The sequence below is a fragment of the Carcharodon carcharias genome, chromosome 7, assembly GCF_017639515.1.
Source record: "Carcharodon carcharias isolate sCarCar2 chromosome 7, sCarCar2.pri, whole genome shotgun sequence".
Classification (NCBI taxonomy): Eukaryota; Metazoa; Chordata; class Chondrichthyes; order Lamniformes; family Lamnidae; genus Carcharodon; species Carcharodon carcharias.
The window spans coordinates 63,143,768-63,157,492 of record NC_054473.1 but is presented as its reverse complement, the minus strand read 5'-3'; the positions used below and the strand labels follow the sequence as shown (position 1 = coordinate 63,157,492).

Below are 13,725 nucleotides of genomic sequence, written 5' to 3'. Positions count from 1 at the left end.
GTTTCTCAGTTATGGTTGCATGTAGATTAAACAAAAATATCTTTTAATACACCTGTCATTTGACCCCAGACACTTGGGTAGTGTGTAGAAAATATTTTGACCATTAGCTGTTGCTCATCTGTATATGTGAGTAAACGCCACTTGTATGAATACGTTTGATACCATACTCCTATCTTCTGTGATTGACCACCTTCAAAGATTACCACTTTGAGCAAGAAATGGCAGCAGGGTGATTCCATCTCTATTGTTTTGCAAAGCTGTTCTTACCTGTACACTGGCAATAAACTGCCTTGACAAGGTAGAGGATATTTGACATATCCAACCCAAGTATGGCATTCTGTGAGAACAGAACACTTCTCTTCCATGCCTGTTCTGGAGGAATAGAGTAACTATTTGACATTGGGAGGATCAGAACCACAGAGAGAGAGAGAGCAGGTAAGATCCTTTCAAACGTTGAGTCCTTGGGTTGTGCATCCAGGTGCTGGTAGTATGTGAACTTTGCCAAAGCCTTTTCTTTAGCCAGATACATAAAAGTTGCTAGTTTTCTGATCTTTTCTAGGATACCTCCATCCTGTACTGTGCTGTGCAATGCAGCTGAGGTTCAGAACTTGAACTTGAGCTTCACTGATCTTTTGATTCCTTAACACATTGTTCTTCTCTTCATGAACATCTGTTTGTCAATGGGGATTATGCAATGAAACTATATTCAAGTGCAGTCTTGGCAGCATTTTCAGAACTTGTTTAGCAAAGTAGTGTGCAGGATTTGTTGAGATGTGCTCAGTGAACATTTGTCTTCTACTTGGTTTGGCTTCAGGGATTACATAGATATCATTACTTAGCTACTTATTTGTGAAATTGAGTATTCATTAATTTCCAGATGTGTAAATATGAGGCTGATAATAGATTGGACAGTTTGATCGAAATGATTTGCTGCGCTGTCAGTAGAAAAGTGCCACTGAAGAAATTTTCAGATGAGATGGACAGATTGAAACTGCGTCATTATATATATATCCATTCAAACATTTATTCAAAGATTGTTCATTCAATGGCTAAATATTATTTTGTTCTAAAATTGTCTTTTAATTGTTTTAGTGAATGCACATGTATCATTAAGGAATAACAAATGTCTTAAAGTCTTTCCAAAGGTGGATCAACACTATTATTAAACACTCCTTTTAGTTCACTGGCAGGAAGAATTAAGGACGGGAAGCTCAACTGTGTGTACTCTCTGGATAGAATGCTTTTAATAAATGTCTATTTCAAATGTTTTAAGTAATACGTGTTCCAATTGGCTGGTGCAAAATGAAGGGGAAATATTAAATTGTAATTGTTCGTGAAGTAAGTAAAACATTATAACAGTAATACAGAAGACTGAATTACTCAGCTGGTCAGACAACATGCATTTCAAAAGCATGAACCAGCTGAAATTCCTGATACAAACATGTTAATAAATGTTTCTACTTATAAGTAACTCTTAATTTCTTGGTCAAATAAGAATCAGAAAATGATGGAAATACTTTGCAGATCAGGCAGCCTCTGAAGAGAGAAAAACTGAGTTAACATTTCAGGTTGATGCCCTTCTGAGTATCTGCAGCATTTTGCTTTATGTTTAATTTCCAACAGTAGCAGTATTTTGCTTTTTATTATTGAAAATCTAAGGTTTTTTTTAACGGGTACATTTATGATAAATTAAGTACAATGATGTGCAAGGTTCATTTAGGTAGGATGAATAAGGCTGGCACTTAATGCTTTAAAGGTAAGAAACTAAATGGGGTGGAGGAGCAAAGGGATCTGGGAACACAGATATGTGCATCACTAAAAGCAGCGTTGCAAGCTGATAGGGCCATGCAGAGTGCTTGAGTTCATATTGAGATGAATAGAATATAAAAGGGAGATCATGTTAAATATATATACAAAACCTTGGTTAGACCTTGCATACAGTTTTCTATGCAGCCCTGGCCTATCCTACAAAAAAAGCATATTGAAGCACTTAAAAAATGTATAGAAAAAAATTCTAAGGCTGTTGACCAGAATTGAATGGATGCAACTATCTGGAAAGACTGAGCAGGTTGGGTTTATTACCCTCTGGAAAAGAGTGGACATGATGAAGATCTTCAAAATTATAAAGGGATTCAACACAGTGGCAGATAAATCGTTTTCTCTTGTGGGTGAATCCAAATAAAGTCATCATAAATATAAGATATCCACTGATGTATATGGAATAGATGTATATGGAATAGAGGAGGTATTTCATTATATAGCAGTTGGTGAGATTGTGAAACTTACTGCCACATGGAGTGGTTGAAGCTCATATCATTGATGCATTTAAGGGAAGGCTTGATTCATGACATGAGGATAAGGGAATACAGGGATACAAGGGTAGGAAGAGGCAATTAAAGTGAGAAGAGGTTGTCATGACCACTGACATAGATTTGTTGGGGCTGAAGAGCCTGTTTCTGTGCTATAGATTCCATCCTTATTCTTAAATTAATGCTTTCAGAAATTGACTGAGATTTTAAATTTTGACTTGATACTTGGAATTTTTCGTCTCCTTGTTTGGAATCATTCTTGTCAATCCTAATATCGGAAAAAAATTGAGTTCTCATGGTTGGGTCTGACGCATCTTATATGCTTATTATTCTTGTAATATTTAGAACTGTTGCCAATAAATATTTTATGTACAGTTGGAAAAATTGGACTGACCAATCTTGTTGAGATATTATAAAACAAGCAGGTAGGATGATTTATTAGTAATTGAGACGGAGCACCCTTCATATTAAAGATCTAATCGTGATGATGACCGCACAGGTGTGATACTTGGGCGAAGACCCAAAAGCTGATATTGTGCCCCAGAACCTGAATCTGAGTTGCCACTATTATGAAGAGAATAATTTGGAAGGGTGGAAGGTACCCACTTAAAACCTTGTCTAGAAAATATAAAACATTAGTTTCTGTTAGCATATTCATGGAAACTAGTTTCAGGCACAAGGTTCTGTGCCTAGAAAAATGCACAAATTTGGAGCAGAGTGATTGTTAATTACCTTCCTATAATTCCTTGTTGCTTTTCAAGTTTTCACCTTCCATTATAGAGAGCTGAATTTAAAAAGAAGGCATCATTTGTAATAGTTTTTAAAGAGAATTATGTGAGGTATTATGCTCTGGCTTCATGTTTCAAAGTCTCAGTGTGAGCCATTTCATCATTTATGTCTGGAGACCTTTTCGCATTTGACAGTAATTATATTGGGGCTCTCAATTCAACAAAATTAAATGACTGCTTATGAAATGAATATTTAAAACCTGCAGGTTCTGGTGACATGCTGACGTGTACATCATTTATAATTTGACAATGCATAGAATAGCATGTCAAAGTCTGTTTATAAAAAGCATTTTGGAGATATTCATCAATGCTACCTCATTTCGACTGGCAAGACCAAGTAACGGCAGTAATTGCAATTGTGCCCTAAAATTCCCATTTCTCATTACCCAGAATAAGTACGTTTTACATATGTGACAGGGTGAAAACTTGCTGTAATCTTGAAAACAGAGCAACCACTTCATAGATATTATTAGATACAGCAGTTTGGGAGTATCAGTGCCAATATTAATATGTAAAAAATATTGCATCCCTGAGGTCATAATTTTGTGTTAGTACAATTTCAGAAAAAAATTGTACAGAGTCAAAGGGTAGAATGCTTAATGTGTCACAATACATTTTTTCACTTTCCCTTCCCCTGAGAAAGTCCGATTGGAACAATTAAGCCTTGTGTAAGTATTTGCATTAGACATATGAAGAAATATGTGCTCAACATCTTAAGAAGCAATAAAAATGCAATAGTTAATTGTTTCCTACGATCTAGATAATCTGTATGTTTTCCATCAAATTTGCTCTGTTTGTTCCATATGAGAATAAGTGTTGGTACGTAGAGATGGGAAATTTAATTGAATGATACTATATACTATTTACTAGATATAGAGATTAAATTACTTGAGTTCTGCACATAATTTTATGAAGTGACAAGAACATTGTGGAATGGAACAGTAGTAATTGGGATGTCCTCTGCAATGAATTGCAACAACCTTCTAAATGTATGCAATGATTTTCTAAATATAACATCATCATGTCTCAGCAAAACATCAAATACTCTAACTACTTTAGATGTTCTTATTACTTGGTTTTGGTGTGTTCAGTGATTTGTGCACATGGAAACTTAATTGGACTTATCTTCTGTGGGCAAGAAAGAATATGAATATTGGAAATATAATATACATAGTTGTGATTCATCAAATGGATTTTTACAAGAAGCAATGATGAATAGTATCAAAGATAAATTATTAGCCATCCTTGTTAATGTTATTGTTCCAAAGATAGATGTTCTGACCATCCTGAATTTAAAGATATATATGAAGTATGTAAATGTGAGAGCACATGATAATGATAATTCCTTTGGGATCCGTCAGTTTTCTTCCATTACTATAACAGGAAACCGGAAGAAGTGGTGGAGACCCAATTACTCTGGGCCTCTCTGATAAACGGAAAATACTACAGATGCTTGAAACCTGAAACATAAACAGAAAATGTTGGAAAAACTCAGCAGGTCTAACAGCATCTGTGGAGACTGAAGAATAGTCATAAAGGCTTGAAACGTTAACTCTGTTTTTCTCCCCACAGATGCTGTTATGCCTGCTGAGTTTTTCCAGCATTTTCTGTTCTTGTCACTCTAGGCCTCAGTTGTTTCCTGGAATTGTCTGTATGCTTTGTAATGGAAGCACTATTTGTTATGGAAATGATGTGATGGAGGGATTGGGGTAGGGACTCTTTATGCCTGGAATTCCCACTCCCCTTGCTCACTTGGTAATGGATTGTTGCAGAGATTCGTAGGCTGAGTGCTTGAGAGGTGTTGATGTTCAAAAGAGAGAATATGGGCCCTAAAGAAAAGTTTTTTGTTGTTGAAAACTTTTGCCGCCTCAGATTGTAAGGATTGTGGAAACACCTCCCGACCCTGCTGTCTTTCCAGGTGGATGCTTATTCAAAAACGTACCAGGATTGAGATCTGTGGATTTTCGGCTCTGATGGCTCCACTTTGGAATGTGTGCTTTGTGGGATGACCTAAATGTAAATTTTAATACCACTTCAACCTACATTTAAAAAAGGGACTGAAAAGCATGCCCAGAAGATGATTTTATAGGCATTGGCAGCTGTCAGATACTTCAGCTAAACCATTCTTAAAATTAGCTCATACAACACTGATGGACTGTGGGGCATCACATTTGAGGCCAAACCTGACTTTGCCTGATGCTGATGTGTGCATTTTCCTCTCCAAAAGAATATGCAGGTGACTCTGACCATTGTTTGTTGCTCTTTCATCTCGATTGAGTTCTGCCATGTTGGTATTCTCGCTAGGGAATTTGTACACAATAAGCAGAATATTAATTAATCTATAAATGTTATTTATGGGGTTACTGCACCCCGCCTCTTCTTTTGGGGAGATGTGGGGGGAGGGGGGAGGCGTAGCAAAAATAGAGAAGACCTGCAAATATTTATGGAAAAAGTCTGCAAAACTCCTCCCTGACTCCGTCGCTACAACAATCTGGCAAACTCAAGGAGACCATAATTACTGAGGATGAATCATTTGATATTTGATTATGAATTGGTGTAACAAAAGAAAATTTACTTCTTAAATCATTGATCCAAACTGATGGTTCATAAACAATTTGCAGAGTTACTATGCTGAAACTATCTCCATTTTAGAATGCAAGAACGACAGTTGGGAGTAAAAACAAAATACTATGGATGCTGGAAATCCGAAGTGATAAGAATAGAAGTTGTTGGAAAACCTCAGCAGCCCTGGCAGTATCTGTGGGGAGAGAAACCGAGTTAATGTTTCAAGTCTATATGACTCTTCTTCAGAGACTGTTAGGCGTTTCTGATCATGTGCTACAATATCAATGACAAACTTTGTAAAATCAGCACCTACTTCGCTGGCATTAAAATAATAGTGACTAGTCCTAGAAAATGGATAGCCAGGCAGTGAAGGATAGAACACCAGAGCCTAGGGCAGAATCATCCCAGATTTGGACTAAGTGCAGTAGCGGGTGGGAAAAAGAATGTTTTACCCACTGGCTACAGTGGTGGTTTTCCACACCGTATTGTCCCAATCCCGCCTCATTAATTATGGATTCCTGGGAAACACAATGTTTTGCTGGCGGGTGACCACTGATTCACACACCACGCCATCACCTCACTGCTTCCTCATGCTGGGCACCATATTTAATGTGCAGCCGCATGACACATCTGTGCTTCCAGCCCAGGGTTGCTGCACAGAACACATGGCCCCGGAAGGCGAGAAGACTGCAGCTCATTGATTCAGTGATATGCCCCTAGCATTCCTGCTGTTTGCCGTGGAGGCCCACCGTGATGTCCTCAGCCCCAGCCTTGGCCGCTGGAGGTTCAGTAACATCACCAAACTGGCTTGGGAAGCGGCGGCAGTGGTGAACAGTGCCAACGCCCTGCTAAAGAAAACAGCCACCCAGTGCTGAAAGGGAATAGATGTTCTCCTCTGTTCCACCAGGATAAGTCACTCTTCTCATCACTCTCAACTCACACGGTCTGAAACTCATCACGCATCCACATCACTGCCAGTTCAAGGGACATCACCGTTCACTGCCTCACACACACTTTCATTGTCCTCATCCCATCCATGGGACCATTCGCCACCCACACATGCCAGGCATACTTATCACCTGGCAGGTGTCCTGCTAATACTTTCTCCATCTCTATTCATGCAGAACAAGCTGGCACACAACAAAAGGGAGGGCTTGCAGACTGGTGGAGGAAGGCCTGAAATCAGGGTTCTCATGGACTTTGAGAACAGAGTCATCAAGATGGCCAGCGAAGATCTGGACCATTCCTGTGCTGACGGTGGTATCGGACGTGCTCAACCAAGTTAGGAACCAGCAATACAACATCTATCAGACGACCATGCTGTCAGTGATGTATCCTGCTTCACAGGCCACTGCCATGCATTAATTATCTCTCCTTGTCTTTGCAGGCACTTCTGGGAAATGGCCAAGGGAGCCCATGACCCAGGTCCTTGACTCAAGCCCTGAAGGCATCTCAGAAGAGGAATCTGCTGAAACCCTCATTGAAGACCCGGCAGAGTGCTGACCCACACCCTCCACCAGTGCAGAGAGACACACCTTGGTGGGACCAAGCGTTAGAGTAGGCTCAGAGTCACAATTTGGTGATCACATCACACTTTCTGATCCACAGCAGGCAGCAGCAGGAACTTGCCAAGTTTTCGGGACTCTGGGGACTGCTGGAGACCGGAAATCTGCTGAGTCCAAGTCAGATGACTGGGCCCTGGACTCAGCCATACCCAAGCTGGAGATGCAAAGGCAAGCTCGAGAATATCAGGAAGGGATGTCTGCTGCACTCCTCAAATTGCAAGGCATGATGGAGGAGCCCATCTGAGGTGATAGCGCAGGCATGCCAATGCACCAAAGTCAACAATGGTAGGATGGCAGCTGCCATGGAGACCTTGGTCTGGGACATTGGTCCTGCATTGCTGCTTGAGCTGAACTCTGTCACTGATGGCACAGTTGGCCTCCAACAGTGTCAACGTGAGAGGGGTACAGGGCAGCTCAATCTCACTCCAGCTTCTCTTTCTCAAGGAGTCAACCTGAGGCCCTCGGGCACCTGTTGGGAGGAGGATCCGTAGGTGCACACTCCGGGCCTATCCATCCAGGTGACTCTGGGAGTGTCTAGCCTATCCAAATCCCCTCTTCCTGTGACCCCAGCAACTACAGCTCTACAGGCCGAGGAGGGTGCCTCTGCCACACAGCAGGAACCTGAAAGCAGGCTGGGCCCTCCAGTTCTCGACCCTCTAGAGGACGCCCATCGAGGTCATCACAGGCAGAGTGTAGCAGTAAAAAAGCGGCCTCCATCTCTGCTGTGGATGTTGGGTGAGCACCAAGACAGGGGTAGAAAGATTAAGAAGATGTAGTTGCGCAGCCTGGGCACAGATGTTCATCACTTGTACATAATGTTCACTATTGTCAATAAACTCCCAAGAATGTCTCCTTCCTATGGCTCCTTGTGCTGATGAGCAGTGTTCATGTCACTCAGATGTGAAACCTTGGTCCCTGCAGGTGTCTCAGTTCAGGGCCTCTTCCCTGTCATTTGTGCAACCTTCCCAGCACACTTGATGGTGTGCCTTCACTGTTACTGGTCACATCAGTCATGCCTGCAGCTTGATGGGGCTTATTGCTGCCAGAGCGTCCTGGGCCGGCGACACAGAGTTCCATTGTTCTGTGTGCTCCCTGCACCTTTGAGGTGTGGCTGGCCCCCCCATCTCATCAGCATCTATGTTCAGTGATAGTGTGGTCCTGAAGGGTTCAGCTCACGAAGGATGTCATAGGATCAGGAGAAGTTGAAGTTTCCCCGCTCATCTCCATGATATGACCCTGTTGTAAAGAGCCTATTTTTAAATTTTTCTTGGACTCTGGCTTTAAAAATTGGAATGTGGCTTTAAAAACTACCATGGCTGCAGTTGAAAGACGTGTTCGCTGGAACAGGATGAGGAATATCTACAGTGTTGCTATCCTGGAACATAGAGTGCCATAAGAGAATAGGATGGTGCTGGAAAGGAGTTCAGGACAAGGGGGAACTGCCTAATGACAGCATTTTAATTGGCTTCTGACCAGGTGACCAGGGTTTTGTGTGGTAACACTACAGGCAGAACAGCTCCTAGCCTGCAAAGAGTAAAGACCTGAAACCTCCCTCTCCTGTGTTTGTAAGATTCCAGCAATTCTGCCATAATAGCTGGCTGGCTATCCTTCTGCTTTCTCTGAAAGCCCCTGTCAAGAGGAAAAGGGTAAAAATCACCAGTAGAGACATTGAAAAGCAAGTTTTTTTCAACTAATGAGCCACAGACTTATAGTGCTGGGAGACCACCTTGTGTCATCAACAACAAACTGCAAGGAATTTGGGAGATATCAATCAAAATCAACCCATCGAATCCTATACTCTGGATTGGTACTATTAAAATGTTTTACCTCATCCTTAAAATCCTGTGTGTGTGTGGAATTAAGAAGGGGTTGAGTTAGAAGTTAGCAGCTCATATTTCTTTCTTTTGCCTCTAGTTAAAGACAATTTGTTCAATAAACAGTTATTTACTTATTAAGTTCACAAACCTGGTGCTTGTATTCTGTTAAATTAAACAGAATTGGGAAAATCTGATGGTTTGGTCAAACTTTTCACATTGGTCATGACTCAGGGAATAGCGGGGCTTGATGTTACAATGCAATAACTCCAGTGAGCAGTGACACTGTTCACAAAGCACAAGTGATCTGCCATCAGCCAGACAGGAGTCAGACGTTCACATAAGCTATGTGAGGATCTAATGGAGTGTCCCCACTGCATGTCATCGTCACCCTCCTAGAATGTAGGGACTATGGGCATCCGTTGTGTCTCCATGACAGGAACATTATCACAGAGGGTTTGTGTGCTGCCATCAGCCAGACAGGTGTCAAATATTCACAGATGTAATGTGAGAATCAATGGTGTCTCCTCACTGCATGACGTCATCATCCTGCACAAATCTAGCAGCTGTGAGGCCTTCCGAGCTGCCTGCTTTGTCTGGTCAATGCAATGGCCTCAGTGCCATCATACTCATCTTCAGGGAACTCCTCGACTTCATCCCTATCGACATCCTCCTCATTGGAGGAGAGGTGCAGCTCCTCCATCTCCTCAGCCAGCTCCTCTTCCCGTTGCTGTGCCAGGTTGTGAAGGGCACAGCAGGTGACAACTGTGCGCGACACCCTCTGTGGACTTTATTGTAGGGCTTCACCAGACTGGTCCAGTCACTAGAATCTCATTTTCAGCATTCTGATAGTTTGCTCCACCAAAGTGTGATTTGCAATTTGAGTCTTGTACCTTCTCTCTGCTGCACTCCAAGGCCACCGCACAGCTGGCATCACCCACATCCTCTGCTGGTAGCCCTTGTACCCGAGGAGCCAACCCTGCAGCCTTTCTGGATCCTGGAAGTCATCAGGGATCTTAGACCTACTGAGAATGTAGGAGCCGTGGGAACTGTGCACAGACCTGCAGGATGTGTTTGTAGTGGTCGCACAACAGCTGAACATTGAGCATGTGGAAGCCCTTGTGGTTGACTGTTTGTTGTCATGGAGATCTGAGTGCGACGTGAATGCAGTCCTCTGGGAAACCTGAGGTGTTGGCAAATCCCAGCGTTCTTGCATCCTGGCTTTCCTGATCCTGGGCATAATGCACAAAGTTGTGTGCCTTGCGAAGATGGTGCCCGTGACCTCATGGATGCATTTGTGCATGAAGGCTTGCGATATCCTGCAGAGGTCAGCTGTGGAGCCCTCAAAGGAGCCACTGGCATAGAAATTGAGTGCCATGGTTACTTTGACAGTCGCTGGCACCAAGTCATACAGCAAGTGGCAGATGTGACTGACCAGTTCCCTGGACATGAATAGTCTTTGGTGACACTGGTTCTTGGTTATCTGTGAGAAAGACATGTGCCTTTTATAGACCTTGGGTCTAGGCGCTGACCAGCCCATTGTGGCACTTCAGTGGCGTGTGTGGGAGCCACATCTGCCCCTCCTTCCTGAGGTTGCTGCTCCTCCCTCTGCCCAGCGAGGCGCCTCCATCACTCTCTTCCCCTTGGTCTCCGCTTTAAGTAAGCCATAGGCATACAGCTAGATCACCAGGCCCCATGTTCCTGGTGTTGTAATCCTGCAGGATTAAAGAGAGAGATGCATGGGTTAGCTTGGGTACTAAGAACCTCTTGTAGTTAAGTCTGAAGGCCCCTTAAGGCATCCCAGAGAGTGCTGGCTACCACTTGGATGTCCAGAGTTTAGTGCACTTCATGGAATCCCACCCACCTCGGCCCCACTTCACTTGACCGATTGATGGCAACTTTGCCCAATGGACAGCATACCGTGCTCTCAGCTCAGGCGCAGGCATTCTCCTAACCCTCACTGCAAGGCTGCACTGTTAGCTTGAACCATGGGGGAGGCTGGTCCAAACCTGAACAATGACATTGCAAGGGGCTGTGAGCACCTCCACCAGTGACTGCTCCATGACCAACTTCAGCAAGGAGATTGTACAAGGTGCCCAGTCATCCAACTGTTCTGCATTCCACTAAAATGCTCATTAGTTTGCAGTCTGTGCCCAAGACATGAAAAACCCTGGAGCTCTTGGTGGCAATTTCATGCTTCTGCATTTATTGAGCGGGCAGATAAGCTAGAAGTCCGACTCCAAGCATGTGAATGTGGCTGTGCCTGAACTATCTCAGCTGTGGAGGAATGGTGACATTTTACAAGATTTCTCCAATGCATGGCCACTTCCCTCTCCCCTCACCCACCTCTGCATGTTCTTGTGCACTAGTTTCAATCGCCGGGCAGCCCTCACTTCCCCCCCACCCCCCCCCTCAATTCGCCTCAACTGTAGGGCAGCCCTGGCACTGCACTCTCAGCTAACTGGGAATAAGCGACTTGCCTGTGCCCTCGCCTGAGTGTGTGACGCCTCAACCCTACAGGTGAGCCTGGTGAGCGCTGTGCAATGTTACTGTGGACTCACCTTTGAGCTCCCCTCGAAGTGCAGCTCGCCAGGTGCATGCCTTAGAAATGCTGTTGTGAAACATGTCAGTGTGCCTTGATGATCCAGCCTGGTGGGCAATTCAGGCAAACAGGGCTTATAGTATGCAGATGTATTAAAATGAAGTTCCTGATTTGCGGCGGCAGGAAATGTGGTCGGCCATTGACGGGTGGTGTGGACGATTGCAAATGGGTTTCACAACGATTTTTGGTGGTCCTACCACATTGTCCGCTCACGCCCAGCATGTCCCCGACACCAATGGGCATGAAAGATTCCTTGCCTATATATGTTTGTGTGTGTGTGTGTGTGTGTATTAGACTTAATGCAAACAAACAACTTTCTGAAAAAAACGTGAAAGGCTTCCAAACTCCTGTAAAAAGCATTCCATTTTGCGACAATCTTCTTCCAAGACCCCTAACAATTTCTTTGCACGTGCACTTGCAATATCAGACAATCAAGAGTCTGCGACTAATGCATTCATCACAGGATTAAAACTGCTTGTGACCGGTATAATTTGTTAGTATTCATCTTTATCTTCATCCTCTTGCTCAGAACTATTTTCTTCATGCATTATTTCAAAGACCCTGCCTCTATGCTCTGGACAATTTGCTGCATAATGATATTTAGAGTCACACCTAAAGCACCGATTAGCTTTTTCTTGGGCATTTCTGGAATTCACTTGCCCGTTATTACTGTTCCAATTTCCTTTATTGACATAACTAATTTGCTATCCCTATTTCATCACCATTCTGTCAATCTTTAGTTCTTCTGTTCCATTGGCTTTTGCGTTCGGTATCTTGAATATTTAAAAATCTGGTAACCATCGAGTCTTTGATTCTTTGTGTCACAGTGGAATATCCTATTTGCTCCATGAAAGCTGAAGGGAGTATTTGTTTCCCCAGGAATTTTATTAAGACAGCAGACATCTAATCCAACATAGTCTCCAAGGGCTGAATGCCATTCGAGACCAGTTGCCTGTCCATGAGACACTGCAGCAAATTCTAGTAGTTTAAAAAATAGTGCTGATCCAGGGATCCCTGAATTAAACTTTGACACATTGTATGAAAAGTTGGCAAACCCCAAATATTCTTCCATGGAATGTTTGTCCATTTTCTACAATGTTCAATTCTGACCAGGCCATCTTTCTTGTACACTTCACAGTGTCCAAACCACTACCCAGCTGAGAGGTGTGCATCTCAGGAAATGCCTTACTTCTGATTTTACTTTGGAAAGTGACAATACCAAGGCCATGCCCCATTTCTTTTTGGTAGAAGTAATAACCCATGTCTACATATCAACCTCATTCTTTAACAGATCATATAGTTCAGACTCCAAAAATGTTGTACCCTGAAACTTACTTTCTGCCATTTTTCACAATGGCCACTAGTAGTTTTGTTTTATGTCTGAGAAAATTAATATAATTGATTCCAACCTTCACTTTTAGGTACCCATGCTCTGCTGCCATGTAAAAATTTGGAAAGCCAGGTAGTGAAAGATAGAATATTGGAGCCTAGTCTTTATATAGATATAAATATATGTTATTTACAGAGGGACATATTGTATATCACACACCTCCAAATAACAATTCCTCCTTCAGCACATAGGTGTGAGCACAGGTGCACCCCTAATTAGTGCCCTAGCCTGACTACACTTAAAACCCAATTGGTACACAATTAACAAGTGTTATTGGGATGTTCGTCAGTTGGTGGGACAGGAAAAGATCAAGGATGTGGTACGAGATCTTACCGGGTCTCTGCATTATGTCTGGTTGCCTGACGGTGCCCGGACTCGCTACCATCTACCTTCACAGGTGGACGAACGGCGGCAAGGAAAAGCGGATTGCTTGTTTACCGTATCATTGGACCGTGCTGATCGAGACAGAAGAGTGTCTGGTTGCAAAACCTATTACAAATCAAGGGGATTAGAAAACATCCACTAATGGGCTTTTCACCTCAAACTATGGGACCCATGAACCTGCAGGAGAATGGTCGCTAAAACCTGAACTTTAATCTTTGTTTCATAAAATAATTTAGAATAAAATTGAAAATAAAAATTTGAAAAAAATAAAGTATATTTTTGTCTTTAAATGCATGTTCTTCTTTATG

The 13,725-nt window shown here is 42.8% G+C and overlaps 1 long non-coding RNA gene and 1 pseudogene across 1 annotated transcript in view; both read left to right on the top strand.

Annotated features, from left to right (window-relative positions):
- Nucleotides 1-13,725, top strand: part of LOC121279939 — a 794,500-nt gene that overhangs the window by 46,264 nt on the left and 734,511 nt on the right. The gene's annotated exons all lie outside the window — the stretch shown is intronic.
- On the top strand, nucleotides 13,348-13,559 carry LOC121279938 (annotated as a pseudogene).